Genomic DNA, 13,148 nt, shown 5'->3' with positions numbered 1-13,148 from the left:
GCTGTTGTGTAGTTCGTGTAGTCCCAGCTTTTTTTTAGAATTATTATTTTCTGAATGTGGCAGCCACGGTTGGCCTAGTACTTTCTTTAGATATTGTTAGTACCGGATTGTAACAGACATGATGCGCATATATACTTTTTAAATGCAAATCATTTCTTGGCGATCATATACCACTTTGAGAGTATCTATCCCCCTACGTCTTGGTGCTCTTATGGTCGTTTCGTTAACTTGGTATGTACCAAAATTGGCATAGTATGACAAGAGTGTATGAGGAACATAGATAATAGGTCATCTATTACCTACGTTTGTGTCGTGTGGGTCATGAAACAGCCACCGATGTCTTGGTGCTCTCATGGTCGTTTCGTTAACACTGCTTAACATAACATCGATTCCCACAGGGCATAGGAACTGCCAGCTTTTTTTCCTTGTTTTAGTTGTTATATTTTAATTGTATTGAATGTTTCAGGTATATGTATTGTCCATGCCTATTGTGCTTGTTTTTTTTTTCTCGTGCAAAGTGATAATGTACTTAGTTTTGAAAACGTCTGAATTTTGTTCTTTCAATAAGACTTGTAGTTTACGAATTTGTTTGCTTTGTATTGCATGGAAAAAAATAATAAACGTTGTGCAATCAAACGAAAACTCTAAATGCTGTCCCTTATGTTCTTGCAATTTTCAAATGGGGTGACAGAATGCCATGGGTGTTTAAATATAGTACTGAATTTATAATCCCGGAAAACTATGCACACATTTCGACCTTCTATACAGCGCTTGTTCATGCCTGCCTGTCTCCACCTTCGTTGTATTGTTTGCACAACATCAGCTCTACATGCACCAACAAGGACGAACTCCCTCGTAAGATGTTTAATATGCGTGCTTAAAAGGTGAATTAGTGTACTTCTGCTAATTCGCAGCTTTTCCGTCACCATTTCTGGTAAAAGAGCGCTAGCCCCTTGAAACCTTACCCCCCCCCCCCCCCGCGTACTGGTAACACCCCCCCCCCCCCACAGTCGAAATTCGGGATAAACCCCTGATGGGGGGGGGGGGGGTTCGATGCGCGTGCCCCTACATTACAATGAAAGGACGGTGTAGCGTGCTTGCTGCCGTAACCTTGTGCCATTTGCAATGTTAGGTAACACGGGTGCCACACGGTGCCCTTTTGGTTGTGATCGAGCCCGAGCAATTGTGCTCGATCGCAATTGAATATGTCCGCGTGACACCCGTGAAGGGTCGTTGCAAAAGAAACGGATTATTTTCCACCAGGCAATTTGCATGAGATGTTGCTCGTAATATTGTGTTTCTTCTGACAGCTACCAGGCTCACGATTAACGTTCTGACGCAATACGTGAGCATTTCACTTATTCTGGGAGTGAGGATTGCCACCTAAATTCTGCCGAAATGTGGCTGTAATTGTAAAGCAAATGCATGCAATAAGTAATTTTTAATGTAACCTTGACAGAACAGCGGTGGCCAAACGTGCATTATCGACATTCCAAACCTAGAAATGTTCCAAATAAGTATAAAAACAAGCCAAAAGATATGTCAACTCTGATGTTGAAGGACGGTTCTCACACTGACTGTCTCGAGTTGCGTAGACTAATTTTCAGCTTATATGCATCACTATAATTTTTCGAAAATGCGTGTGAGCATTGTTAGTGCATGTGATTGTTGTGTTGTTAATGTTTGCACTTTGCTTTGGAAGGCCAGTCGGAAAATAACTGATATCAGTATTTTAATTGCAGCTGTTGCACCAGTGAAGGATATCTGTGTGCTGCCTTGCATTCATTTCTCGGCCATGGGGGCCTGCTTGCAATACCAGTGGCATGGCAGTCTTTTGGGTGGTTCTCTTCGTTCTGGTAAGCTGTGCCATTCTATGGTATATCGGTCTTCCATATGCAGAGCTAATGGATATCGACTGCAAATGTTGGTGGAATAACGAGGCCTATGCACGTAAAATAATTGTTGCAGATGCATCCACAAGAATAATTGTTTTGTTTTTCCTGTGGCAAACAATTGGTTCAGCATGAGGACGTCTACTTGGAAGTGATATTGCTTCATGTCCATCTAGGGTGCATATCTGAGTGGTGTTAAAAAACACTAATAGGGCCAGAATTCAGGATTTGATTGAACAGATAAAACATGCACTAATAAAATAATTGTCTGGTATTGCCTTTATGTGTATGCAAAAACGCCTGCATACTGATCTCTAAGACTGTCAAGTGTGGGCTCTATGGTAACTAAGTGCTACCACAGTTAAGGTCACTCTTAGCCACTGTTCAGCTAAATATAATAGGTGAAGATGCGCGATGGAATTTCGTGCAACATTGGAAGGCAACATAGCAATGTAACATTATAGCCTGAGCACGCAGCTGTGTCACGTGGTCAGGCAACCAAGATATATGAATATTTAGAAGGGAATGAACAGCACTAATGCCAGAGCGAAATGAAGGCAATGGACGTAGCAATGTATTCACTTCGTCCTGTCTGTAGCACCATTCGCTTTCGTTCTAAACATGCACCAACCAGCCCAGTTCAGAACGCTCCTGCAGTTCATCTGAATACCTAAATTTGCCGAGCAGATTAAGTCATGACACGCTAGCATATCTGGGGCAATTCTGCGAGTTTTGTAAATTTTGAAACTGTCATGAGGATCCTTCATTGCTCAAAATTTGGTATATAACTGCACAAAGCAGCATCAATAGCTACGCTGCTCCCCCATCTTGTGTCGAGGGTCTGTGCATGTTTCCTAACTTGAATCGTCGTAGTTCATGCTTCAGGGCAGTAGGATGTTGTAAACAGCACCAACCGTCCTATGCACTTCCTATGAACTCCAACACATACTTCTTGATGTAAACTTCACATCTTGGCCTGGTCCAGTTGACATTTTTGTACATGCCCAGATAGTTTGGCCTTGAAAATAAAAAAGTTGTTCCAACTCTCCCACCAATTTGCTTGAATTGATGGCTGTTTTTGTGTACATACTGTATAGCATTGGTGGGCTTTGGCTTTGAAGTCCTCGGACCTGAGATGTCACCTACGTCCAACTCCATTTAATGCTTCTCGGCAATGCATGCCAAAAGACAGTGCAAACATTGTTAAAAGCAAACATTGTATGTAGGTCTAGAAACTCCCCTCCTCTTTGTGGTGGTACAAACTGTTAAGTGCTCTCTTGTGTGTTACTGTAGTACAACACGTGTGAGTGTGCAAGTGCACTAATAGAAAAGGCCAAACCACCTTTGATTGTGGGGGATAGTCACCACAGAAATTCTTCAGGCCAGATATCGGAGCTTGTCTTCACGTAGTTTTGCTTACATGAACACCCCTGGCACTGTGCAGGAGACATTAAAAAATGGCTCAACCCCTCGGGTAGCCTTACTTGGCGACTTCTCAAAACCGGAACACTGTCAGTTAATCGTAAAACACTAGCTACAGTGGACACCAGTGTAGTAAAGGTATTCTGCTTCATTGGCAACTTTCTCCTCTATATTACGTGAATTAAGGCTACAAAATGGGTAGAGTGATTTTCTTGTCTTTTCTACAGGGCTACATGTGTTCATGTATGGAAAAAAAGAACTACCACTAGACAGTGATCTTACATTTCTGGACCTCAGGGTTTGCTTTGGTGAGTGTTGTGTGCTGGTGCTATGCTCAATGTTTGAAGGAGGGTATTCTGCCTTCCACATCAGCGCACTCTTTGGCTGTGAAGCTCGTCACAGGAGCACGAAAAAACGTAGTCAACAAGTCGAGGCATCACCAAGTGGAGGAGAGCTTCTAAACCCAGGTCTATCATTTGCTCACAGTGACGTGGCCACTGCTATATTCACAAGGTCAGCCATAGTCTCAAAAGGACTTTTGGGAGAGCTGGAACTTTTATTTTTCATATAGAGCAATCGGTGTACATTGTGCGAAAAAGTCAGTCGGACCAAGCCTTGACGCGAAGTGAAGCAAAAGACACATACAGCAGTTCATCAACTGTGTGGTTGTTTACAACATAGCGCTGTCCTGCAGCTGCGACTACGCAGGACAAACAAGCCTGGAATATATATATATATATATATATGTTTTTAAACATTCTTTGCCTGTGCTTGTGTTGTCTGGCCTTCTCCCATCTTTTCGTTCTGTCCCCCAGTTATCGCATGGGTATATTCTTACAGATCTTGTAATTTTGAGATTCATGCTTTGGAATATAATCAGAAACTATGCCAAATGGATGACATAATCCATCTACACGTGTTGGTGTAAAAAAAAAGAGGGACTGTGCAGTCGGGGTAGGGATTCGACTGTGCTTTTTTACCAAGTATTATGCGATGTTGCTTCCAAAGCTTGAGATATAGCGATTCAAGCTATGTCTGCTTAAACAGTCCAGCATGTTGCAAGGAAATGTTAAAACGCTCATAGGAAATAGCTCAGTATTGTGAGAGGTTGTAGAAACTTGCTTTTGACTTGCTTTTTACTAGTTTCTCCGGCATTTTATAAAGATGCTTCTTTGACTCCCGCGTCGGTCGTGTTCCTGTCTTATCACAAAACAGTGAACAAGTTTAAGTACTATGCCTTGAGTTTCAGTAAATATTACATGAATATGATTTAGGAGGGATGCTCCTTGAAACATTGCAAGATGCCAACTGAGGGTCTCCATCTAAAACTCTTACATCTACTGACATCCGAGGTTTGGCGCAAGCTCCTCTGGTCGGGAAAATTCATGGCGGGAAGATATAGAGCGCTGACTAATCGTTAAAAACAACGTTTTGGTTTTCTGTTGTTACATCGAGTGTTTTGCAAAGCGCAGTGGTGGCGACTTATTTCAATATTTTTTCTGACCAGTCTTTCGTGTTCTTTTTTGTGAACTGTTCTTTTTTTTATCAGTATAGTACTTGCAATTCACCTTTGTATTACTGGGTACAGGTAAAGGTATGGTTAGTTATTTACCAGAAAGGATTCTAAATTTTCCACCTTCTGACTATAGATTAGACAGTCAGTTGTTGCACTTCAGAAGAAGTGAAATGTGGTTTCTGGGAAATATATTGTTGCTGAGAATTTTCATACATGCAATTTTGAATCTATGTGCTAGCATGTTTGTATTGCTGCATAAATTTCATAGAGTAGAGGCTCCATGAAAGTACATTCTCTCATTGAGTGTCTACGAGATGGCTCAGCAGGTTGACTGTATCTAGTTAGAACTCTCCATGTTCTGGCACAGTTTCGTTTGTGTGGGTTGGTGCCAGGGACTCCGGAACCGGCAGGGGGGGAGAACATTTTTCCAGAGGGGGGAGGGGGGGCGACCCTTACTGACTGTTTACGCTGCAATCAAATTTTTGACAAGAGCTATAGTTAAATTTTCAAACTGGTGGTTGTGTGGTCCAATGCTTTCCAAAAGGCCGTACAACGGCCTTCAGCTGGACGTACAACGGTGGCACGATGGCCAGTAAAGAAGCCACAAAAGTAGGCACGCCACTGAACATGCCAGTAACCACTCTTCATTAAATCACAACTACGCAAACAGATGCACAAAAAATTGGCAGAGTATCGACTTACACACGGAGAGGGAACAACACATCAATGGATCAGAAACATTTCCCTCGTACCACCGCACTTCCCTACAAAATAATAAACAAGCCAGGCAATCACCAGACACTGTATTTCCAAACTACCTCTTAAGACCCAACAACACTGACCACAACTCTTGCAAATGCAGAAAACCTGCACTAAAGATCGATCGTCAGCTTTAGACTGCCCCAGAAAGGAAAGACTACTCCTGACATGCAAATTGTCGTACTTAAGCACTGTAATTGAGCGTTGTACTTCCTCCAGGTAATAATGCCGGTGAGCAGGATTGTTCCAGGCCAAACACCCTACTGCTACCACTGTGTCCAAAGAGGTGGACAGTAAGAGTAAAATCAATGGACAGGTTCGTTGAGAACTATGAAAGGGCGCAGGTGACTTTGCAGGAACTGGTACAAGTTCAAAGCTCTCTCAGTGGCACCAGCAAGACAGCGATAAATTGATACGAGAAAGTATTAAAGAACTTCGAAACTTTATTGGGTATCGACCTTTCTATAGCCCTGTTTGGCCCAGGCGAGGATGCTTCAACACCCAGTTTACCATGCTGCAGGAACAAAAGAAGCAGCCAAGGCTCTTTGTGACTGCTTGTCAAGGTTAAGGTCTGACGCCTCATTTGATGTCCTATGACAGCGTACGAACTCAAGAGCAACACAGTTAGAGCTAAAGGTACCTCGTGTGCCGAGAGTTTCACAGCTGCCCAGAAGGCTTCAATTCACATACACAAACAAGCCTTAGGAGCCTGCAGCACTTGATGGCAAGTCATCACAGAGAAGAGTTTTTTGCCGCTATCGATTGTATTACCAGCGAGATCTGACCGCAATTTGAACAGCCTGGCATGGAGCAGCTGATTAGCCTTGAACGCATTTTGACTGACGCTGCTGAAAGTCGAAACTTCACGGCAAACCACCTAAATGAGCTTTTAGGAGCACATGCGGCAGATTTTGACACCAGTAGGTTTTCAGCGCAACTCGTGCTCCCAACGCACCTGCATGATGACAGTCCGGCCGCAAGTGAACGCATTTTACAATATCTGCAGAGGAAGTATGTAGATATGCGTAAGATGATGGACCAGGTTGTCCCGTACCTGCAACTCCTGTTTTCTATGCCTGCGTCAGCTACTTCAGGAGAGCGATCTTTCAGTGCTCTGAGGTGATTAAAAACATTTTTGCGCACTCGAGTAACCCAGAGGGTGCTGACATACGTTCTCCTCCTCCACGTGCACAAGAAGAGAGCTGCAGAACTGCACTTGGATAGCGTTACGAAAGAGTTCGTGTCTAGAACGGCAGAACGAACAGCAACTTTCGGCCTCCTTTGACAACCTCTCCTGCCCAACGCCCTCTTGTCATGCCAGCCATGAAGCTCGTCAATCTGCGATACTAGCTTTGTTCCTAGTGCCTAGTTTCTTGTCTACTTGTATCAAATTTGTGTACTTGCGTCAGTTCACCTTCGCTTCACTGCGGGAGTGAATGCAGAAATATTAAAAATGATTTTTCACCTCTTTCGAAACCATTTTGTCATTTGCACGGTTTGCACAGGTTTTCAATACTTCTAAAATTTGCAACCATTTTTAAAGTGTATACCAATGCAGAATATATAAGCTAGGATGCAAATACGTAAAATTCAAGGCGGCTAAAATAAATAAAACATGAATAATTGATGTCTATAAAAGTATACAAATCATTAAAATAAGAAAATGTAATGTAAACACATATTGGGAAAAAAATAATAGACAGATAATACAAAGACGACAATATGTGCCCCCCCAACTCAAAAAACGTTCCGGAGTCATTGTTTCGTGCTGTCGGTGCGAGCTTAACATTTTTGTTCTTCCAGGAGGAGCACAATCATTTCTGAGGAACCTTGTGACCACCACTACAGCAATACTGTGTTTGGTAAGTTCTATTACAGGTTTTATTTTGTGTAGTACATGCTATAATTGTGTAGCAATCAGAGCCAGCTGTTCACAGCGACAATTTTGTAATGTTTACTTACACCCAAAAGTGAGTCAAAGGTCAGGTACACTTTTGAAGTTTTGCGAAACAGGTTCATCATCATATTGCATAGCTCATTGAAAAGTTTGTTGCAAAATTCTCGCTTCTAAGAACAGATCAACAGTTGTCGTATGACAGCTGTCTTTAGAGATCATGTTTGGGCAAGAAGCTAGTCTTCATCAGGTCGCTTGTCTTCAGAGCACAAACAAGAGACTTATGCCTTGGCAGCATGGCAAAATTCATGTTACGCGTTGTAGGTGTTAAAGCAAACATTCATGAATAGGACACAACGCAAGGTTCAAGAAATAAATCAATTTAGTCATCTTTATCGTGCAGCTTCAGCTGATCAGTATATAGACATTAGGTAGAACAGGAAGAGAAAACAAAGCATCAATGCTTTTTCCCACACATTTTGTCCACTGCGGCACGAAGACCTTTCTCAGCAATCTACAGTTATGTCTGGCTTGCGTCAACTGACTCTATCCTATGCCTGCAGATTTCCTAATTTCTTCATGGTGCCTAGTTCATTGCCGTCTTCGACTGCATTTTTCTTTAATTATCATGCTTATCAATTTTTGTTGTTCCGTTGCTTGTGGAGCAGTCCTTGGATTCTCAAGGTTCATTTTTATCATGCCAGGTTTCAGCCTCTTAGGTTAGCGTTAGCACAATGCAGTGATGGTACTTTTTGAGAATAATGTTAAGCTGTTGGTCGTGACTCCATAGTGCGTGACATAAGTGTTCCAACCAATTTTTATTCTCTAAATTTTCTTCTATTGATGCAGGACTCCTGTGACTAATTGCCTTAACGTACTCCGTTGCCTTCTCGCCCTCGAAAACATCACTAGTGCCTTCTTGCAGGCCTCTCAACTGGCAACATCTGCACCGCCCGACAGCAGGGTGTGTTCAGATAAATTCAAGTGGACATGCATGGTGACCACTTTTAATTTTGATGAAAAAAATTTTATTTAGCTGCCTGAGCCTTACAATAAAATCAGTTTCGCAAGAGAAAAATATATTTTCAAAAAAAAGTTATTCTCTTCAGACATGGCATCCACATTCGTGGACACGACCTATTTTTGCTATTTCTGTGTAGTGATAGCAAGGAATACAGCAAAATATTAAGCTTAGGGTCAATTGAAGGTTCTGCTAACCTATTTTCTTCCATTTCTGAGTGATATGTATCATTACAGAGTACCACTTTGGTGAATGCACTAGCATTTTTTAGGTAATGTTTGGCATGCGGCATGTCAATACCAACCTCTTTTTCTTATTTTTCTTTCTTTTTCTTTTCCAACTTCTTTTTCTTTCTTTAAATGCTTGTGGTCAATAGATAACTTGTACATGTAATTAGAGCGGGTGATTCAATTCTTCTTTAAAGAAATGTAGCATGACTGACTTTATAATACTCAAATATTTAGTTAGGCTGTACTTATGATGACTCTTCATAAAATGCACAAAAAGTCATTCTACCACCCTCATTTGCTTTCAGTGGAGTCTCAAGCACCCTGGCATAAAATTATGTATGTTTCACTTATGTATCGACAGTCGATCATAATTCGTGTCTGAATGGGTTATAGAAGCAACTGTTCAATTAGAAGCATTTTTTTCTAGAATTTCCGAATCCACATTTTAGTTAGATCCTAAAGAAAAAGTTGTTGCTAGAGCTCTAAGAATATTTTGGAACAGACTGCAGGCCCGTAGCATTCATTCCAACTAATTATCATGGAGTATTCCTGCTTCAATGTGAAGAAAAATTTTGAAAAGGCAATAATGCACATATTCACCGAAGTTTTTTTATCCACATCTATTAACAGCATGGAATTTTGCCATCCAGTTGCCATGAAAGTTGCAGAAATTTGGGGCAAATAGCTCAGCCCTCATTGGCTATCAAAGAACACGGGAAGCGCTCATGTGCTCACATTTGGGCATTGATTTCGTTTGAGGTCTACTTTAAAATTTTCTAGGAGAGGCTAGATTCTTTAAAAAAAATTACCAAATTAAGCCCATTCACTTGAAGTAATGCAATCTGAAAAGGCATGTTGCATTTGTTTGGTTGTCGAATTGCAAGTCAAGGAATGGACAGAATTAACGGTACTGCCTGCAACTGCTCCATATTGGCAACATGCATACTTGTTACAGGTTCCTTTCACATACATCACGAAAGTGCTACAGGTTGCTTCGAAAAGCTTGGACTGACAAAACGGCAAATAACTTTTTAAAAAGATGGCGACGTTATGTTGATGCACTGATGACTGTAAAGTTAAATTTTTATTGCTTCAGTAAAAATACTACTGACACATTGATAATTCTTTCATGACGCAAAAAACCATATCTGAAAGGGGCTGACAGGCACACATGTTGTGGTGCAAGCCATGCTTTGGGTGTATTGTTACTATTCTATCAGCTTGTCATTTTGACAGCACTTGTTTGGACAGAGGCTTGCTTGTTTTGTGTCAGAATTATACAACATGAGCTTGTATCAAAAGGGCTTCATTCTTTTGGGAAATAGTGAAATCTGCAAGGTTGTTTGTTAGAGCAGTGAAAGTTTAAAGCTATGGTCCGTAGTATGTGGTCATGGCAGCTCTACCTAAATGTGGAAACCGTAATCTCTGAATGTCGTAATGTGCACGTGACATCTTTGCCTGTTCCAAGCAAACCGTCAATAGACTTGGGTTCTTTCTATCTGAAGCTTTTCATGTTATAAGGCTATGAACAAATACCATCAAAGCTGAATATGAATCATTTGTTTTGACAAGAGCGCTTGTGATGAATTTGTGAATTAGAAATCATTTATTGTTGATCTATCTGAGTAAACATGGTGCTGATGGTGGTAATATTGATGAGTGCTAATTCATTTTTTTCCTTTCCAGGCAAAGTAGAAGGCATTTGCAAGCAACCAGTCATTCCAATTCTCAACCAATCCTTCCTCTAGTCAGTCCATTTCTAGTGTCTAGTCATGTAAGTTCTTTTTTTCAGTAAAGCACAATAAACACTCAGTTTTGTTCAGATTCAGGTGGCTTGTTGCTTTTTTGGCAGGAATTTATATATCTGCTTTGTATATGTCATGTACAGAACCCAAGTGCAACATGACATTTATACGAAGATGACACGGTGTAGAAGACAATGACTCAAAGAGGTAACTTACAAACACAGCACGTTCAGTGTGGTGTATGTCCGCCTATGTGCATTGATTTGTGCCAAGTTTAAAGCTATATCTGAAATGTGAGTTAGCCATGTTGTAATGTACAACTTGGTATAGCTAAATTTAATGAACCAAACAAATTTCCCATTGGCTGGAGATATACACCAGCATTATCATTTATAAAATAGAGAAATTTTTCAAAGAGCATTTGCACCTGTTCGTACAAAGCAACATAAATCTGAACAAGCTTGTATGGATTCATGGTACAGAAATGCAAGCATGGAAAACAGACACCAGAAGGGAAAAAAATAGTGTGTATTCATTTGCGATTTGTTTTTTGTGAGTTTTATGTGCATACCTTTCCTCACCACAGTCTGTCCGCTTTTTATTGACCCTTTTCGCGGAGCAGTTTGTTTTAGAAAAACGCGATGGCGCTCATGGCGGCGCGGCGTACCTCTCTTCAGCGACCGCGCACGAATACGAAACCTTTACCGCTTCTACCTTGCTTCTGTGCGATCAGCTGTCGGAAATGCAACTGAGTTTCAACTAACACACTGTGCTCCAATCATGCTAGATTGAAACAAGTGGATTGAAGACGTGTGCAATAGTTGGCTGCAATAATAGTGACTGGCATGTTAAGGAATAGAATGAATCTGTGCGGCCAAGTCCGCGAACCGCGGCTGCAACTGTCCGAATGTGTTACCGGCACTTCGTGATGTACGGCTTTCCTCGAGGATACAGAAATTTGCTCATCCGCCAGCCTTGTATCGCTAACCTTCAAAGAAAGGGCTTCATCCCCAGAATGTCGGCAAGAGGGAGTACCACTAGCTAAACAATGACAAAGGGAGTAGTGCCGCTTCCTGTCATAGTAAATTTCGCGCACGTTATCTCTACACATCTCTCCAAATGGCAGGAAAACTTACGCCCACTCTATCGCCGACGTATCAAGAATGAGTTAACAAGCGCACACTTGAATATATGCGCACTGTATACGCACAATAAATGACGGACTACACATATGGCGCACGAATGGTCGAAGCTGAATTTTTCGTGACGGTGCACAAGAGTAAGCGAGTTACTAGCTGTAATATATATTTGCTACAAGGTATTACAATGTACAAAACAGCTATGTTTCAAGCCTTGTGCGCAGCAAGAACAAATCTACCGGAACTGAGCACACCTGCGAGCGATTAGGCAGAAAATCGGATAGTGGCCGCACTGAGGAACTTCACTGAGTCAGCAACTGACAAGCTACTGCTTCAAAATATTTGCCGAATAAAGAACAAAGAGCAAAACACACTAATCCTGACTGAATTCATAATTGGAAAGCTTGGATAGCTTGGAATACATATTTAGCTCGCTTTTAAAACAAGCACCATATGCGCTGCTTGCGTTGTTCGGACATAGCTTAATCAGCTTCGAATGCGCATTTGCATGTTCTCTGAAGCTGTGATCAAAGCATGTTCTCTAAAGCTGCGATCAAAGCTTCGTGTCGTCTACCTAGTCACCGTCTACGATATCTCCGAAAACAGGTTTTCTAAGCCACGCCGATGTCATACACTTCCATTGTAAACAAGGAGGCAACGGAGGCAGTTGCAAGCAATGGACGCGTCACCACGTGATCAAACATGGCAGCGCCCACGGGATCGCCACGAAAAGGGTCAATAGTCCCAGTTTCTTCATTAGAAAAGTACGGGCATGTATTGTAATCACAAGTACGGGCTCAGTTTACAGAATTTCCGTCCTACGGAGCTCACCATTCTTTTATTTCCAAATACGGGCAATTCTGTGATGACAGAATTGCCCGTATTCCTTCCGTTTTCTTTTCTATGGAAAATATTTTTACAGACTGTGTTTTACGGAAACCCCGTTTTTTATGTACGGAAGTGTCCAGCAACATTTTACCTTCAACTTTCACCATAAACTGATGAAAATTTTTTTTCCAATGCGCTTTCGTCCCGCCAGGCTTGGCAATGAAAATTTCGGGCCGGAAAGCATGACGTGAGGAGAGAACAGGCCATGTGCTGTCTAGGTGGTGTTGAGTGCCTCGGTCTCGGCGACAGTGTAGCAGTAGAGTGCACCAATGCTGGAGATAGTGTGATCAAAAATGGGCCGATCACGAAGGTGGTTCATTGAGAAGTGGGTTAACCCTGGAGAGAGCTCTATCCGCGGTAGTCACGTGGACTGTGTGGTGGGGTGGGTCTAAGCCTATTGCCGATTTGCTGGAAAGGTAGGTATTTGCTATAATGCAAAATACGAATCTACATAGCACAATAGTTCTGCGATGAGCAAATAAGCTGAATAATTGCTTACGCCTATAGGAAAACAATATTGCATGCATCATATGTATCTTTTCATAGATCCTAATTGAAACTTATGACGTGTCGTGAAACGTTGAAGCGAACAAGTGCCTCGGACCTGCAGTCATTTCTTGCTTGAGTGCTTTTTTTATCACA

At 41.7% G+C, this 13,148-nt stretch overlaps 1 long non-coding RNA gene across 1 annotated transcript; it reads left to right on the top strand.

Moving 5' to 3' along the window:
• Window positions 1–1,785: 1,785 nt before the first annotated feature.
• Window positions 1,786–10,526, top strand: LOC125942363 (uncharacterized). The gene is made up of 3 exons (XR_007465039.1): window positions 1,786–1,856; window positions 7,393–7,451; window positions 10,421–10,526. It is a non-coding gene; the product is annotated as an uncharacterized LOC125942363 (long non-coding RNA).
• Window positions 10,527–13,148: the final 2,622 nt, after the last annotated feature.

This window comes from Dermacentor silvarum, chromosome 1 (genome assembly GCF_013339745.2).
Source record: "Dermacentor silvarum isolate Dsil-2018 chromosome 1, BIME_Dsil_1.4, whole genome shotgun sequence".
Classification (NCBI taxonomy): Eukaryota; Metazoa; Arthropoda; class Arachnida; order Ixodida; family Ixodidae; genus Dermacentor; species Dermacentor silvarum.
The sequence above is the reverse complement of the archived record's forward strand: the minus strand, read 5'-3'. Positions and strand labels throughout refer to the sequence as shown.